The sequence below is a fragment of the Mustela erminea genome, chromosome 6 (assembly GCF_009829155.1).
Source record: "Mustela erminea isolate mMusErm1 chromosome 6, mMusErm1.Pri, whole genome shotgun sequence".
Taxonomy (NCBI): Eukaryota; Metazoa; Chordata; class Mammalia; order Carnivora; family Mustelidae; genus Mustela; species Mustela erminea.
In genome coordinates this window covers 133,960,220-133,978,463 of record NC_045619.1, presented here as the reverse complement: position 1 = coordinate 133,978,463, position 18,244 = coordinate 133,960,220, and positions in this window count along the sequence as shown.

Below are 18,244 nucleotides of genomic sequence, written 5' to 3'. Positions count from 1 at the left end.
TTGTCTGCTTATTTGTCATCCTTACATCCTCTTCAGTAAAATGCCACTTCATGACTTAAGCCTATATTCTGATTGGATTACTTGATTTTTTAGTTGTTGAATTTGAGAGTGGCTTATATATAATATATAATTTTTTTGTCAGATATGGTTTGAAAATAATTTTTTTCTCAATCTGTAGCTTATCTTTTAATCCTCTTACCAGAGCTTTTTGCAAAGTATATGTTTTTAATATTGATAAGATTAAATTTGCCAACTTTTCTTGTTATGGATCATGTCTTTGGTGACAAGTCTAAGAACTCTTCTCCTAGCCCTAGGTCCTGAAAGATTTGCCATTTTATTTTTCCTAAAAGTTTTAAATTTTTATGTTTTACATTTAAGTCCATGATCCATTTTTAGTTTATTTTTGTGTAATTTGTGATGGTTTGTTTTCTTTTTTTTTCTTTTTTTTTTTAAAGATTTTATTTATTTATTTGACAGAGAGAGATCACAAGTAGATGGAGAGGCAGGCAGAGAGAGAGAGAGGGAAGCAGGCTCCCTGCTGAGCAGAGAACCCGATGCAGGACTCGATCCCAGGACCCTGAGATCATGACCTGAGCCTAAGGCAGTGGCTTAACCCACTGAGCCACCCAGGCGCCCGATGGTTTGTTTTCTTAAAGTTCTGTAATTTTGGTTTATATTTTTACCTTATTTAATTTTAATCAAGTATTTTAAAATCTCCAGAAAGAAAGGATTTTAAAATATTGTTATTAATTTTTAGATTTATTATATGGTAATTGGCCAATCCATTTATAATATTTTTACTTACATGTCTCAACTTTTTTGTGATAATGATTTTTGGCCAATTTTATGATCGCTCCATGTACACAGCTGAAAAATGGTATAATGTGGATAAAATGCCAAGGAGCTAGTCTTAAAACTCTGTGATCTTAATCATTATATTATGCTGTATATTCAAGAAACAAAGGATATACAGGTCAACTATTAAAAATAATGAGTTAGGGGTGCCTGGGTGGCTCAGTGGGTTAAGCCTATGCCTTCAGCGCAGGTCATGATCTCAGAGTCCTGGGATCGAGCCCCGCATCGGGTTCTATGCTCAGTGGAGAGCCTGCTTCCCCCTCTCTCTCTGCCTGCCTCTCTGCCTACCTGTGATCTCTGTCTGTCAAATAAATAAACAAAATCTTAAAAAAAAATGAGTTAAATGCCTCCATACATATTTATCATGTGGGGTTGAAGGAATATTTATTTTATGCTATTATATGAACAAAATAAAAAGGAGAGAGTAATGTATGTAGAGAGGTCTCATTTTTATATTATGTGTAGGCGTATGTGTGCTTGAGCAGAGAAAAAAAGTGTTTTTGTGTGTACATGTGTGTGTATAAATATATATCAAAGAGTGAACATGGCTTGCTTTTTAGAGTGGTAGAGTTGATGATTGGAGAATAAGGTGGAAAAAACTTTTTCCTTATAAATTTCATATATAAATATATATTTTGATTATATTACATTCATCATTTTGATGTGTACTTTTGTTTAGCGATGGAATTGGGGATTGGAGGATAAGAAAGTCAATTAAGTTTTTCTTTATAACTTTCATTTATAAAGATATATTTTGATGTATTACGTTTCTATCTGGTAATTTAAAAAATCAAAGTAAGAACTGAAGAAGATCACAACATTTTCCTCTGATTTATTTAAAATCATAAAAATTAAATGGGCTTATCTAATGGAATTTTAAATTTTTCTTTTTATGTTTTTACATGGATTTTCATAAAGTCAATTTTAGACCTGAGAATGGTCTTTTAAAAAAGAAAATGGTCTTTTTATGTAGTCTCACTTACATGTTTTCGAGATAAAATGGTAAGATTTTGAACCCCATCTTTCATTTTACTCTGTCAGGTCAGTTCAACATTAAATTATACCATGTGCTTTGTTTTATGATTAAAATAAATTACCTAAGTTTTTGAAATTATTAAAGTTGTTCAAGCATACATGAATCATAAATTTAGAGTTCTTTCAATTAAAAACTATCATTTGACAATAGTTCTTAAATATGGACACCTCAACACCTGATGACCATTTGCAGAGAAGTAACTTGATGGTATTTAAATCACTGATCCAAATTAATTTCTCTCAAAGATTTTGTACATTCAGCTAATAACTGGCAATGTTACTCAATGCTGGGTGGCAGTCATGAAAATGATTACAGTTAGAAATATATTAAGAATAAAAAATACAATAGTAGTTTATCAGTTAGTGGCAATTTTTCTATGAAGAAAAGGTAGAAACGGACCCTTACCTCATGAAATTTTTAATTTCCTGGCTTGAATCCATATGTAGAAAGAATTTCAATTTGACTTCATCAAGTTAATTTAGGTTCAAAAAGATGAATCATACAGGTTTACTCCAAAACCATTTCAAGTCAGAATCTCAGACTGAAGAATAAATTTTCAGGAGTGCAATAACTTATTACTTCTGGCAGTTAGTCTGGGAAGTATTTATTTCCAATATTTAAGCTGTCTCCACTTTTTAGTTTGATGATGTGTATTTAAATAACACGTACCTTTATTAATTATCTGTAGGGATGTAATAAATGCCTATTTACAAAATTATGTGGATGATTATATTGTAACTTTAAAAATTTCCAATATCAAAAAGCCTAACTTAGCACTATGTTATCTTATTTTTATTTAATTTTATGATATAACTGATATAACATTGTGTATGTTTAAGGGGTTAAATGCATTGACTTAATATATTTATATCAGGCAGGGTTTAGATGGGCTATTTTTCTACTTCACAAGATAACAACTGGAATCATTGGGTGGTAATTTCCTGGCAGCTGACCAGACGTGGAGGATCCAGTATGGTTAAAATCATATACTTAGTATTGTAGGAGTTGTGGCTGGAAGCTAGGTTCAGCTGGGTTCCTCTTCCAATCCATGTGTTCTTAGGTCCCTTCAACTTTTCCCTGTATTGGAGGAGTTGCAGACTAGGATGCCCAGTGACCAAGACAAAGGTGCCATTACTCTTTTAAGGTAGGTCTGGAACTGGCGCAGTATCTTATCAAAATTACTTTATTAGTCAAGGAACTAATAGACCATCACTGATTCAAGGAGAGCTTCCAACATTTTTCTCACTGTCCTTAGATTTTTACCATCAGTTTTCTCAGCGGTCTTCCATTTATCATTAACAGTCTCCTTGACACCTTCAGCAGCTTTTGCATGGGACCCCTGGTTCCCATGAAATGCACACATGCACATTCACATTCCATGTTCAACTAAGTTTGGGAAATAGTATATATTGTATTTTCATGTAAGGACTAATATTATTCCTTCTTAAAGCTTTTAAGAAGTCTAGGAAATATTTTCATTTTTAAAATTTATGTAAATCAATTTTCCCCCAAATATTTTTAGGGTTTTTTTTTAATACAATGTAACATTGAACAATTGAGGTTAACTTTGAGAAAATTAATTATTTTGAGAAATGGTAAACTTTTTGAGCACATTTTTAGTTTTGGTATGTATTTCCTGTGTACCTCTTAGGTAACAAATCTAAATATATACCAACTTTTTACTATTGTTTTTGTTTTCTGAAGAAAGAAATAAAATGAGATTACTGTGTTACAGCCACATACAAATTTTCTGTCATTTAGAGTATGCCAGTACCATGATAGTTAAATGAAATTTGTTTAAATTCCAAATCACATATTTAGGAAACATAATTCTTTTTTCTCTGGTTACACTTAGTGATTCTTGTGGAGGGAGATTATGGGTGTGTTTCCATGCATTTCTTGTTCTGTCTCTGCATCAACTAGGGGTTCCTGTTTCTATGAGACTGATTCAATTATGGATTACCTCTACTCCTTCCCTCTTTCCTAAGCTCTGCGGTACCTCATTTGACACCACTTCTATTTCCATAATTTTCCAAAGTAGAACCTACTTTTACAGTAATGTGAGGCTTTAATGAAGTAAGAGGTCCTTTACAGAATAACTTGATACCAATAATTAGTGTTCTAAAAAAATGTCCTTCAGCCATTTCTCCTGTTCAGAGTTTTAGCTTTTCTTATCGTGGTGGGGATCTTTACATTTAATACTCCTGGGTCCCTGCCCTATTCTTTGGATTCTTCTAAAAATTAAACACTATAGTACAATTATTTGTTCATGCCTTTAAAGCTTTATTGTCATATTTTCACAAGACACTATCATACTATTATATTTTACTAAACTAAAAACTATAGCTTAGAAAATGTATGTGGCTGTATCTTGTGTAGTTTTGTGCATGCTACTTAAGAAAGAGCTAAAGAGCTAAAGAGAGTTATGATTTTAAATGCCACTAATTTTTCCTATCAGGTAACATATGTAATCCAGTATGCTAGTTTTAATTTATTTCTAGTCATGATATACTTAGAATAAACGGACCCAGTATTTTGCACAGTATATACTCAGCACTTAGGGAAATTCAAAATGTTTAATGAAAATGAACTCTGCCATATGTTTTTAAAAATATTAAAATTATTTCCCTGTATCAAGAAGAAACAACAGATTGTCATAGTGATAACTCCTATTTATGAATTAAATTGTCTTGCTAAAACTTTTCATTTTGCACATTAAGGATGTTGATCCAAAGAGATTAAGACCCTTGCCTCATGTGACTTGTTGGTCAACAATTCCAATAATGCCATAATATATGTTTTTTTATATCAATTATTCCACTTAAATATCTCCATCCTATTTCTTTCAGAGACAGACAAAGTAGCATTTTTTAAAAAAATCATTAATCAAGTACATTATATATTTTAAAGTATTGTAAAGACACTTAATTTCATAGAAATTATATAAACATTTAGAAGATTTGGATTACTCTAGTATTTTATTTTTTTATTTTGTTTTAATTCTGAAGTGAGGACATTTGCATCAATATTAGCTTTTTATACAATTCAGTTGTATGAATTTGACTTTATAAATAAAATTAAGCATTACTCTTTTTCAAATGGTATAAACTTTGACTTTTTTATACAAACTCTAAGAGAAATCATAAAATAAATAATACTGCCTATTTCATTTTAATCATTGTACAAGCAGCCCCATAATTCTAAGAAGTCAGCATCATATCTTAACTGTAGATGAATAGTTGGCATATTTTTTTAATTAGGTATCTTTAAATCAATATTAAAAACAATTGCCTTATGCCCAAAATGAAACTGAAAATAACACAATTAAAAAAAAAACTCTTAGGCTGGTTTCCATGGAATGGTCATTAATAATTGGAATTAGGGCCAATTTTCTATTTTGTACAAAAGTTCTAATAATTAGGCATAATAAATTGTATCTGAGGTTATTAGTCTGTTTCTCATTAAACAGACTAAAGTCAGCAGTATAAAGTCAAAAGCAAACCACTGAAATATGTACTTTTAAAGAATGATGGGGGATTTTTATTCAACAAGGACATTGAAAGGATTGTGAACAAAGGACAAAGAAACATTGTTCCAGATCTATATTTGTCTATAAATTTAACATTACTTAATATTATTACTTTCAGTTTTAGTTTCATCTAACCCTTGTCCATCTCTCCTAAGCAGTGTAAACTGAAGATGCCTGTAATGGGAATAGCAGTGGGGTGGTGGAGAGAGACTTACTGGCTGCACTAGTATCTGCTAATGCTTCACTAACAATAAAACCTTCTATGGCACCGTCAGTGTCTAACATCTTGCTGAACTAGCTAGTCTGACACTCAAACTTCTTTTCAGAACAGTTCCAACTTGCCATTTTGTTTGTTTTAATCATTTTTAATTTTAAGTGAAAGTATATATTTAATTTTAAAGTCAAATAGTATAAAACATGTATCACCTAGGCAGTGTCCTGTGACACCTTTCTATTCGTTCACCCTGAATTCCATTTTTAATGTTTTTTTCTTTTAGTTGGTTGTTATCTTCGTGGAAGGAAATACTGGCTTTTACTACTTCTATACTTAAATTTACTAATTATCTATTTCCATAGAACAAGATGGAGGCATCACATTGGTTTCTGTTTCCACTCATCTCACTCAGTGTTCTGAAATTTCACAATTATGTGCTTGAAGTGTGTTTATGTTTGTTCATTTGTTTTGCAAGAATCTCAGTTGGCCAGTTCAGTCTAGGAGGCCCTAGTTTTTATTTATCAATATTTTTAAAAACACTAGTGTTTGGCTATTTCTCCTATCCTGTTTCTCTAGTATTTGTTTTGCTTATTTTTCTTGATAATCCCGGAATTTGGATATTATATCTGACGTGATCTTAATGTTTTAATCTCCTAACACTTTCCCCCCCTGTTTTTCTTTTCTATTTTACTGTCTAGACAATTTCCTTCAGTTTTTCTTTTTCCAACCCCTTTAAATCTGCTTTTAAATTTTATTTATTTAATTAAAATGTAATTTGATTTTCTACAATATTAATTATGTAGTGTGTGCGTGTGTGTGTGTTTCTTCTTGCAACGTTCTTCCAATCTTTTTTATTATAATTTATTTTTTGTTTTTTTTTTTCCTTTGGTTTGTTTCTGTTTTTTGTTTGAGTAGCTTTTTTTAAATGTCTGCTGATGCTTTCTAGTCTGTTCACACTTACATGAAAGGAACAAAAAAAAATGTCTAAGTAGATTCATATGTGGGCGTTTCTTGTGCCTTGTTGGCTTTTCTGTGAAGTGATTAACAATGGCCTGACAAACCTAACATTGGTTTTATGAGGACTTTTCTCTTGGGTCAGTTTCTCCAGGGAAGGGTGTGTTTCCAGATCAGATGGTGTAGACTTTCACAAAATTTTCCTGTTTTCATATTGATGACTGAACCTGTACTCTACTATATCTGTTATTGTAGTATTAAGAACCTCTCAACTTCACTTTCTTCAGAAAATACTGGTTTCCCTTTTGCAAGCATGGGACAGACATGTTCTTTGACTTTTGGGTGGGAGATGAGATATGATTATATGCCTGCTTTTAATGATGAAGTTTTATAATATAGATGAGGTTCAGTTGGGTAGAGTCTGGAGCCAACGGCCAAGAAAGAATTCTTGAGATGTCTTTGGTGCAAAACGGTGGTTTATTAAAGCACGGGGACAGGAACTGTTGGCAGGAAGAGTCGCTGCCCCGGGATTGTGAGGAGTGGTCCATTATATACTTGCAAGTTGGGAGGGGGTCAGGAATGGTGTAAATCTCTAAGGAGTTTTGGAAGCAAGGTTTCCAGGACCTTGAGGTGCTAGCAGTTGATAGCAAAAGGTCATTTATTACCATCTAATAAAACCTTAGTCATGAGACCCTTCAGATATATATTGGTGGACCATATGCTTGGGGATGATTGCCAGAATGTATCTTGGAGGGTTTAGAGATAAAGGAAGTTTCCAAGGAATTTTTATATGTTAAAGTAGACTTTAAGGATCCTGGTGGGTGTGTGGGGGTTGGTCAGGCTAGTATTATTGCCTTTTGCCCTTAGCAAAGTATTAAGGTAGAAGCCATTGAGTCCCTAGAGGAATGTCACTCTGCCCATTTCAAGGACTTGTCAGTGGGCTCAACATAGTAAGGAAATTTAATAAATTTTCTTCTGCCTCTGTTTCCCACATCATTTACATTGAATTGATAAATTCTTTGAGACTTATCCTTCTCTTTTGTCACATAAGGTAACTAGAGCCCAAAGCTCCTCTGTCTTGAGTGACTATTTTGGATAATTCAGTTTGCTACTTAGGTGCATTCCTATTTTTATTACCCAGGATTTAACCTGTTCAAGTACCAGGTAAGTTGTCACTCTTACATTTACCTTCCATACGGCAAAATTTGCTAGTATACTTCACCCCCTTGTTGTCTCTACTTCTATATATCTTTTGAATTTATCCTTCAAAGGTTTATTTTAATACCATTTAGTTTTAGGAAGAAGAAAAGGTGATTTCATATGTTTAATTTAACATGTTTAACATGAAAATCCCAAAGTATTTCTCAGCTTTATTTTCTATTTTTACACTCTCTATTGTTAAAGAAAGTGTGTGTGTGTGCATGCATGTGCAAAGGAATATATATAAAAAATGGAATCACTCTTTACTCTTTATGTTTCTATGGTGAGATTATTATATTCTATTTTACAGTATGGTAAGAAGTATACTTAATCATATTTTTTGGTTGCAGACATCCTTTGTACAAAACAATATTTAAGTATCTTTGAATCGCTTATAAAGATAACATAGTTGCTGGCATACAGAGATAGTAAAAAATGAGAGGTAAATTGACAGATTATACAATATAAGAGAGATTTAGATCTGTAATTCTTAAAAATCAAGTATTGAATTTTCGTTTCCTTTAAAGTAGGATGTTACATCATTGGGTTTTTATTATATAACAAACCAGTTGCTTAAACATTTTCTTTTTAATAATCACTCACACATCTTTGTGGGACCTGAATGCCAATTTTGGTTAGGCTCAATAGAGGCAGTTCAACTGGTACATCTCTGTGTTACATATCTCTCATCATTCTCCCAAGATCATAAGTTAGCTAGTCATGCACATGATAGAAGGATTGAAAGAAAGTTGCAGTTAGTACCACTGTCTCATCCTCAGTTTATAGATCTTCATGCATTTGGATTTTACACCACAATGCATGTTTTTACCTTTCACATGTCAGCACATACAGTGGCATTAATATGTCGAAATAGAATGAAAAAAAGATATTAAATGGTGGGAAAATATACCTTAGGAATAATCAACAATCTAAAGATTGTTCTTCAAGCCATTAATGTTTTCCTCTTTTCAAATTCCCCAATATTATGCCATTGTTTGTCACTGGATTCACGGACATTTTGAATTTGGACTAAGGCATTGGCATTCATACTTGACTGATAATAAAATGCCTTCATATTAGTCTTTAGTCAGATAGTAAATGTTCTATACTTAGCATTTGGTTAAATTATGACTTACAAAGAATATTACATATGGAAGGGATATGTACTCATCGGGGATAATCCACACTTTTTTTTGGTGAAGAAAATCAGGGTTCAGAGAGCGAGCATTTAACCATGTCAGAGCAGAAAGTAAACTCGCTTTTCATGAGTCATATAGAAGCACTTATTGTGATCAGAATTCAACATTATATTAGCATTTTTTATAATTTCATTTTAAATTTTTAATTTCCAGTTAAAATTAGGTTGACTTTTCAAAAGACTGTTGGAGAAATTTGACTTTCATTATGAAAATTATACATATTTTTATAAAGTATAAAAACTCTTGAAAACATTGAGAAGGAAATTTAAAAATGTTTATAATCAAACCACTTTGTTTCTTTTCAAATGAACCAAATATTTCATACAAATTAAAATCATTCATTGGGTAAAGAAAGTGTAGCACAGGGAGATCCATTTGTTTGTCAGGAGATTACACTCTTAAAACCTCTCAAGAAGAAAACATAAAAATTAAGCTTCATTGTTCTCAAATACAGGCACAAACTCCACCCAGTTTATGGGGCAGGTGGAAAGCATTAAGATCAGATTAGGGCCAAAAAATTGTAAAATAAAGGTGATTTTAAACTTGTTTTATTCTTTCTGATGCTCCATTTACAAAGGATTGCATTTCATAAAATACTGTACTGCTTTTATGATGGGAATGTTTTAACATTTATTTGGAAGGCTTGTAAGGATTTATAAACATTATGTTTTAATTGTTGTTATAGGACTGATGTATGATGGCTGCTGCTTTCGTCTGTTTTACTTCAATAAATCTCCAGATCATATTCCCCAGACTTTGTATTGGCCATTTTAATATAAAACCATGATTTTTCCCCTGACCTTGTAAAGGCAATAGGAAGGTGGAACAAAGTCATGGAACATAAAGAATAATTAATAGATTCTGTTATCTAATATATATTATAGATGATTTAAAAATAAAACTTTACAATGTTAATACTGGTCAATTGTGAGAGATGAAAAAATATTGTTTTAAACTTACAGTTTCAAGGTTTTTAACATTTTTATGTACTTTAAATATGTAGTAGTGATTATTTTCACCTTATTATTTCACACATATGAACATGAATATGCTGACAATAAGTTGACTTTAAAAAATAGGGACACCTGGGTGACTCAGTTGGTTCAGTGTCTGACTCCTGGTTTAGGTTCAGCTCATGATCCCAGTCAAGGTCGTGGGATTGAGTACCGTGTTGGTCTCTGCGCTCAGCGTGGAATCTGCTTGAGATCCTCTCTATTGTCCCCACTCCCTCTCGTGTGCACATGCTGTGTCTCTTTCTCTTTAAAAATAAATAAATAAATAAAATATTTTTAAAAATGTTAACATCTTCAGTCACAGTATAAAAACAAGGCTGAATTTGCCATACCTTGTTAATTTGAAGTTAGAGCATGGAATAAAATCTACATGGTAACTGCATGCTGTTTATTGATACATAGTTCTTCTGACTTTCCCTCAAAACCATCCACACTATCCTATTGCTTTCATGAATGGTATTTAGCTTAATTCAATTAAAAAAAGCATTTTGAGTCTAGTACTCTTGGTGCTTTAACACTATGTTAAAGATGATTAAGTAAGAAAATTTTGGTAATAAAACAAAATTTATTTAACATTTCAGGAAATGTAGTTAGTCTCCTTTTGGAAAACTGCACAATGGGGGAGAAAGCAGGAAAGGTTTATAGGAAAAAAGAATAAATAACAAGAAGAGAAAATACCTAATCTGCTAAGGCCATATAGTCAGCTTTGTTTGTGGTGAGAAGGCCCAGAGTTGGCCTTGTGTTTGGGAATTGGTTAACCAAATGCCCTGTGTGTCTGGATAAGGGGAACATTTATAGGACATGGAAGTTATCAAAGTTTTGCTTTGCTGACATGGCACCCCAGGCAGGAGACTCCATCTTGGGCCTAGAAATTTATTTCAACAACTAGAATGGGTATACCATGAGATCATAACAAATTTCTTACCATGTAACATTTCACCTTAATTGATGACGTCCATGCACCTGATTTACTCAATGAACACATTTATTAATCACCAGCTGTATGCTTTGTACATAATGAAGAAATGTGTGACCATAAAGCAATAATAAATCTTGATAATAAGTAAAATAATCAGCCAGATAAGAGAAATATTTGAAAGTTAAATTGAAAGCTGGTAATTCAGTTGAATAGAATAATTCTCTGGATTTGTGCATGTAAACTGCTCTTTGTGTGCAGAATTCCTTAGTAGACCATAGGGTTGTTCAAAAAAGCACTTTCATAGAGAAAGCATTGGAAATGTGCATTGACTACCTTGGTTCATGGAAATAATTTTTAAGTAAAGTCCATGACAACAACAAAAATACTTATTTTACTGCTTGAATTAATCAGAGATTATCGAGAAAGTGTGATTTTTATAATGATAAATTATGTAAAATAGGGGCTTTTGAAAATTGTTCTGTCTATGTGGTTCCTTGTCTCTCTCTTAGTTTCAAAATAATGTTTAGAGAATGCACTGCTTTTGCTTCCAAATGGAATTTCTAATAAATTTCTTTGTAACTATCTTTAAGAAGATTTTTTTTTTTTACCTATTTCAAAGGAAATTACAGAAAGTTAATTTATTTTTAGGATGAAAATGGTTTTGAAATAATGTATTTCCTTAAACCTTGTCCCAAAGTACATGTTATTAAGAGAAGTTTTACACATTCTCATTTTTTTTTATTATGTTGACAATCTTGGGAAGATTAGATGTGTTCATACATATAGCTTTAGATTGGATTCCCTTCATTTATTTGGGTCTCTTGAAAGTTCTTTTGTAAACCATCATCCAAGACTAGTTAACAAAACAATCTTAGATGATCTAATAGCATGTGGCTTAAAGCAGAGAGAAACAATCCTCTAGTACATTGCTACAAATGACATTCAGGTTTGAGCTACTATAAAGGTCTCTAAACAGAATGAAGCATAAATCAGTACAAGCTGTGGAAACAAGAGCTTTCCAAATATTGTACTCTTGTGTCGACATAGTGCCACAACATGAAAACATAACAGAGTTGGAATTAGACCACACTCAGGGTTTTAAAGGAAAATATACACTGCTGCAGAGCGCAGATGCCATGTCTGTCCTCCTGATATGCACACATCTGCCGCAGTTCTGAAATAGGTCTAGTGATGGCAACGCCATTAACTATTTGATTCCAGTGAAGCTCCCCCTAACTGGAGATTTTAGGAGCATTTCTGGAAGGCTGTTTGTAGAGACTTGATTCCTGTTTTTGCCTGCCACTCTTTTCTGGTGTTTATATCGGGCCAGTTTTGTTTTGGTTTGTTTTTGTTTTTGTTTTTAATAGTGCAACTTAGTTTTTCTTCTAATAAACTTCAGTGGTAACAGTGCCCACAAGGCATAAGCAAAAATGCCCTTTTTTGGCTAGAACATTCTAAAGTAGTTAACATATTTATATTTCTACCTTAAGATAACTGAGTGATCTAGATGCAGGAACTTACTGCTATTTTATATGCCCAACGAGAAAAAGGTGAGTCAAGTTCATTCCCATCCTCTACACGTCCTGCCAGTTTATTGATCATGAAGTATAGATATTGTCTCGAGTATAAAGCTTAGTAAAGTTTACAGTTCTTAGTCATGGTGTTGTATATGTTTTTATAAGCCACCTCAATATTCTTACCAAGAAAATAATGTAAAGACTTATAGAGGTTACAGTTCAATCAGATGATAGGCCCCAGTCTTCAAAGAGCAAAGTACTTGGGGTGGGTGTTGATAATAGATCTAAAATGTGACAACAGAGCGTCATGAACCTGTGTACACATACATATCTCAACTTTCTATTCGATTATGTGTCTGAGTCAGAAATTTGATTTTAAATGTACCTCTTATAATTCCTGTTTCTTTTAATTACTTTGTATGCATACTCTTGGGTGGTTGTTCATGTTGAGAGACAAGAAGACCAAGAAAAATATGGCTCAGATTTAGTGTGTCCCTAATGATTACCTCCGTGATGAGTAGTACAACTTAAAGAAGAAGAGAATTTATAAAAATTTTGAAATTTTTCTTAAATATATATACTTGTATAACATTATAAGTATTCAATACCTACATATATATATATATATATAATATATAATGTTATATCTATATATACAGATGTAGATATCCAGTGATTAGTAGTAACTGGCTTCTAGTGTACATTTATTATGGGCCAGGCATCATACTGAGAACATTACATGCGTATCTCAAGTAGTCTTTGTAAGAGCTCTAGGAAATAGATACCACAAAAATCCCATTTTATAGATCAGTAAATTAAAACACAAATAGTTAGTCCAAGATTATCCACACATGGAAGTTGTAATTAGGAATCAGATAATCGACCCTGGTGGTTGCGATTTTTAAAAAGCAGTTGTGCTCAGTGGCGCCTGGTGGCTCAGTCTGTTAAGCATCTGACTTGATTTCGGCTCACGCCATGATCTCACTGTCCTGAGATGGAGTTCCAGGTCCAGGTTGGGCTTTGCACTGGGCGTGGAGCCTGTTTAAGCTTCTCTCTCTTCTACTACCTGTCCCCCTCCACTAGCCCACATGCTTGCTTTCTCTCTCTCTCTCTCTCTCTCTCTCTCAAAAAAAAAAAAAAAGTAGTTGCTTTTAAACCTGCTATCATGTGGCAAACCTTGCAGAGGCACTCATAATTAGCTTTAATGATTGTTAAGTTTAATGTAGTCAACAGACATTAGCTCTTAATAACTTAAATTTTCATATTATCTAGTACTCCACACAACAAGTAACAGAAATCTCTGGGAGCTACTTGGGATTTTTATTTTATTGTTTTATTAACAAATTGATAAGTAACTTTTTACTAGTGAATTATTAAACTAATAAGTAGTATAATTAATAAATGGAATTATTTTTATAATAACACAGTAGCTATTTCATGCAGCTCAAGGCCACGGGAATAACCTAGCAGGATCTGAAGTGCAGAGCTTTGAATAGAGTGAGCAGGATCCAAATAATTCTGACCAGAGAACTTGAAAGAACATTTGATGACAAATCACTTTTTCTCACTGTTAAGAGATGAGATAAGAGTTTTTCTGACCTAGAATTTTGGAAAGGATGGCAAAAATAAGAGAGTCTAGATGATGGTGTTCAGAGGAATGGTATCTGCGAGAGATTTGTGAGATAAACAGCAGGTGCCTCCAGAAAGACTTCAGAGAAGAAGTTTTACATTCGTTCCCAGATTTATCCTGAAAAGAGAGCAAGTCTCATAGAAGCCATGGTCTCTCATGGACCTAGAAATGGGCAGTGCATACTTTTGCCTCATAGAGCACAATGGGAAGCACATATGATATAATCCAAAGTAACCAAAAAGACAGAAGCCCACACATACAGACACACACACACACACACACACACACACACACACACACTATTGGTTCTGTTTCTCTGGAGAATCTTGACTAATACAGTAGGTATAAGGCTGCTTCCTCTGAGTCAACAGAGAAGTGTCATTTCTTTTGGATGACACCAAGAGAAGGAGAAATACTACTGTGACACCAAGAGAAGGAGAAATACTACTGTGACCCAGCTTCCAAACCAAAGCACTGAGACTTCCAGTTCTTTGTATATTGGCATTTGCTCCACTGGCCTTCAGCCTAGCTGTACGCTCCATCTTTGACTTTCTGACTTTCTCTTCAATTTCCTTCAAATGTGGACTTCTCAGGATACCCCCAACCTTGTCATGACCTCTAATTCTTGTCACTGCTCCCTGGCTGTACATTCTGTACGAAGATAGCTGCCCTCTCCAGATCCAGGTTTTCGTAGGGCCCCTAGTCTTGTATTTGGGGAGGGCCTTGACCAAATCAGGCTACCCAGCTGAAGAAGTGGTCAACCGCAGGGGGAAGTTGCATGCTCACTTGGTCCAATGCCAGCATCCTGTCTTCCTTTGCACAGTTCCCCTCCTCCTGCATTCTAGCATGCATCCCTCCCTTGTTCCCCTTCTCCTCTCCAGGTCCTTGAAATGGACACAGTACTTCTGCTCCTCCAACCTCTTCATTATTTAGGCTCTTCTTAAACCATGCTAAGTCTTTTATTTCCAACTACTGTACCAACTCTCCTGCCTTAAGTTACCAGGGGAATTTTTTTCTAGTTATTATTCTCCTTGACCTTGCCATATGCATTATTATTTTTTTTATTTTTTTTGAAGTTGGGCAAAGTTGTTCCCTTGGTTTACCTTTCTGAGTAACAGTCACTTCCACTATTAAAGATTAAATGCAGCCCCAGGGTTTGGGAACAATTAGGCTGAAGACAAAGGAGAATGTGAATGCCTATAGGAACCAAGACCCATAGCCCCCAAGCTTTCCAAATTGTTCTGGGCACACAAGTGCTTTGATGTTGAGAAACGGATTACCTTGGCTTTTTCACAGGTTAAACATACTCGTTTAGTCTTCAGGAACTAGGTTACCCAGTGCTGGAGAGATCCAGTCAAAGGCCTGTGAGCTTTTCCTTCCAGGAATGGAATGACAGAGGGATTTATCCGAGGGTGGCCAGGAAGAGCATTAGAGCTATAGCGAGCAGTCCCTGCCTCTCCTTTAGAAAGTACTATGTGATAGTGAGCGTTGATACGAAGGTCCCCCAGCCAGGCTGCAACCTCCTGGAGGTCCTCCATGTCCCTGTCATCCCATGGAGCTTGGCAAGTTCCATCCACAGGAGGCTCTCAGGCTTGTGCAGCAGGCCTGCTTCCCCACCAGTCCCCTGAGATGGCTTTTAGTAACAGCAGTGACTTCCTCATTAGTAGATTTGGGTGTTTTGAGTCCTTATTTGATCTCTCTGCAATAGTTAGTGTCATTGAACATATCCCTCTCCTTTGTTTAAAGTCATATGAAAAATCTAATAAAGAATAATGCATACATGTCATTTAAAAAGTTAAATTTATCAAACTTGGTTCTTTGGGCAGGTACTTTGAATTCTTTGAACTGGTTCCTAAGAAATATACTTGCATAGCCTATCTGAAATTGTAAGCTTGGTGCTGTTTCTTGATTTATTCTAGTCATTGTGCCTTCCTCTTGTGATAGCTAAGATGTAGCTCTGTAACTGTTTCCTTTCCCTCCTGTGCCCCATCCTCTCAATGTAGCTTGGAAAATGTTAGCCTCTGCTAAATCAGGATGCTCTGATTATGGGTTTTCTTCTGGAATAGTTTTTGTTTTCCCAGAGTTGATAATTGCCTTTTAAAATTTGTCTAGTTTTTAATATACCTGCATCACTTTCTCACACCATCCAGGGGCTTCTCCGTATGCTAGTCCATCCTTAAAATTATAGCTTACTCAGGCTGTTCAGGTGCCATAACAAAATACCACAGACTGGGCGCTAAGAGGACAGTTATTTATTTCGCAGTTTGGGAGGCTGGCAAGTGCAAGGTTTGGGCAGCTTCTGGCTTCTGGTGGGGACTCCTCCTTCTTGTAGGGGTCCCCCTTCCTACTGTGTCTTCACATGGGGGAGAGATCTTTGGTGTTTCTCCTCCTTTTATTGGGACATCAGTTTTATTAGATCAGGGCTCTGTCCTTAGGAACTCATTTAACTGTAATCCGCTCCCTGAAGGCCCTTTATCCAGTACAGTCCCATGGGGGTTAGGGTTTCAACATACAAATTTGTGGGGGGACACAGTTCAGTCTGTAGTAGTTACACCATTCTACCCTGGAGACTTCCTTCTCTATGTTCTTCTAAGGTCTACTTCACAACTGTTCTACTAGGAATTTCCTTTCTCTCCTTGAAAAAATGAAAAACCAACTTTATATTGACATAAAATGAAACATGCCTCTTTTAAATCCCCAAGTCAGTGAGTATTGACAGATGTAAACCCCCATATAACCACAACCGCAATGAAGATGGAAAACGTTTCCATCAGCCCAGGGTTTGTTGTACCCTTGGCTGCTGTTCTTCCCCTCGCACATCCGCTTCACAGCCAGTGATCACCTCCCATCTCTGCAGACGCGTTCTGTCTCTGTAAAGTTTCACGGGAATGGAATCCTACAGTAAGTCCTGTCTGGTGACTGGCTTCTTATACTGGCTGAGTATATATTTTGGGGATTCATCCCTTTTGTGTGTATGCTTTTCTGGGTTGGATTTTCTGTTTCCTGGATTCCATGTCTTCTTGGTTCACTTTTGTTTTGGAAGAGAACGTTCCTGAAGGGTCGCATGGAGGGGTAAGATTTTGAGACTTTGCTGGTCTGCAAATGTGTCCATGTGCCTTTTCACTTGCTTGATGGCGATTGGGTGGTTGGGTGTAGAATTCTAGCGGCAGAGTGCTTTTCCCTCCCAGTTGCTCCCTCCACCCTCTGGTTTCCATTGTTGCTACTGGGAAGTCCAGTGCGGCCTGCACCTCGGTCCTTGGTGTTTCAGGATATCCTGTGTCCTTTGTATTCTGAAACGTCGTGGTGGTGGTTTGGAAGAGTGCGGTCAGTTCTTTGTGTTGGTCTCTTGATGGGCACTTTGCAACAGGAAGCTTCTCTTTTTCCATCCTGAGATGTTTTTACACATTCGATAAGCTTCCTGGTACTCCCGTGCTTTGAGTTTGGACCTTCTGGTTAATCCTGTTACTATGTTGTCTTCTAATTGCCTGTCTCGTTGGGCATATTGGTTTGTTTTTGTTTTGTTTTGCTTTGAATTCCGCTTCTTCAAGATTCCTTTGACTTTGTTGTCCAGTCTTTCTCTTCGGTTTATTTCTGTTATTCTCTTTAATATTTAGGACCTTGTTCTTAGTCTCTGCTTCTTAAAAAGAGCATCCTGTTCTAGTCTCCCTAAAATAGCAATATCTTTCTGAGGATATCAGTTGAAGTAGCATCTTTGAGTTTTCCCACCCTGTATCCCCTCATCGTCCGTCCTCCTCCTTCCTCCAGTTTGGGTCTGTGCTTTGTGGAGAGGCTTTCCTCAAATGTCTGGTGACCCTTGGCTGTCTCCTCTTGGTGTTCAAGAAAAAGCCGCCGCAGGGCTGCCTGACAGGCTGGCTGTGGGCTGATGGGCTAGCCAGCCTCTCTGTTGGGGCGTCTAGTGATTAGCGTCTGTGTGATGTCACTCAAGCCATCCAGTTTTTCCAGAGTAGGCTCCTTTAAACCCTTGCCTTCTGGTCCCAGCCTGATGGCCAGTATTCTTGAGGGTGTCTTGGGGAAGTGGCTTTAGGTGCATGGTCTTTCACTGTGTGTCCCGATTTGGTTCTGGCCCTCTTCCCCACCCTTCACGCAACCCACCATCTCCAGAGCCCTCCTGGCTCGGCCCCTCCAGAGGGTACACGTCCTGTCTCCTGCAGGGTGGG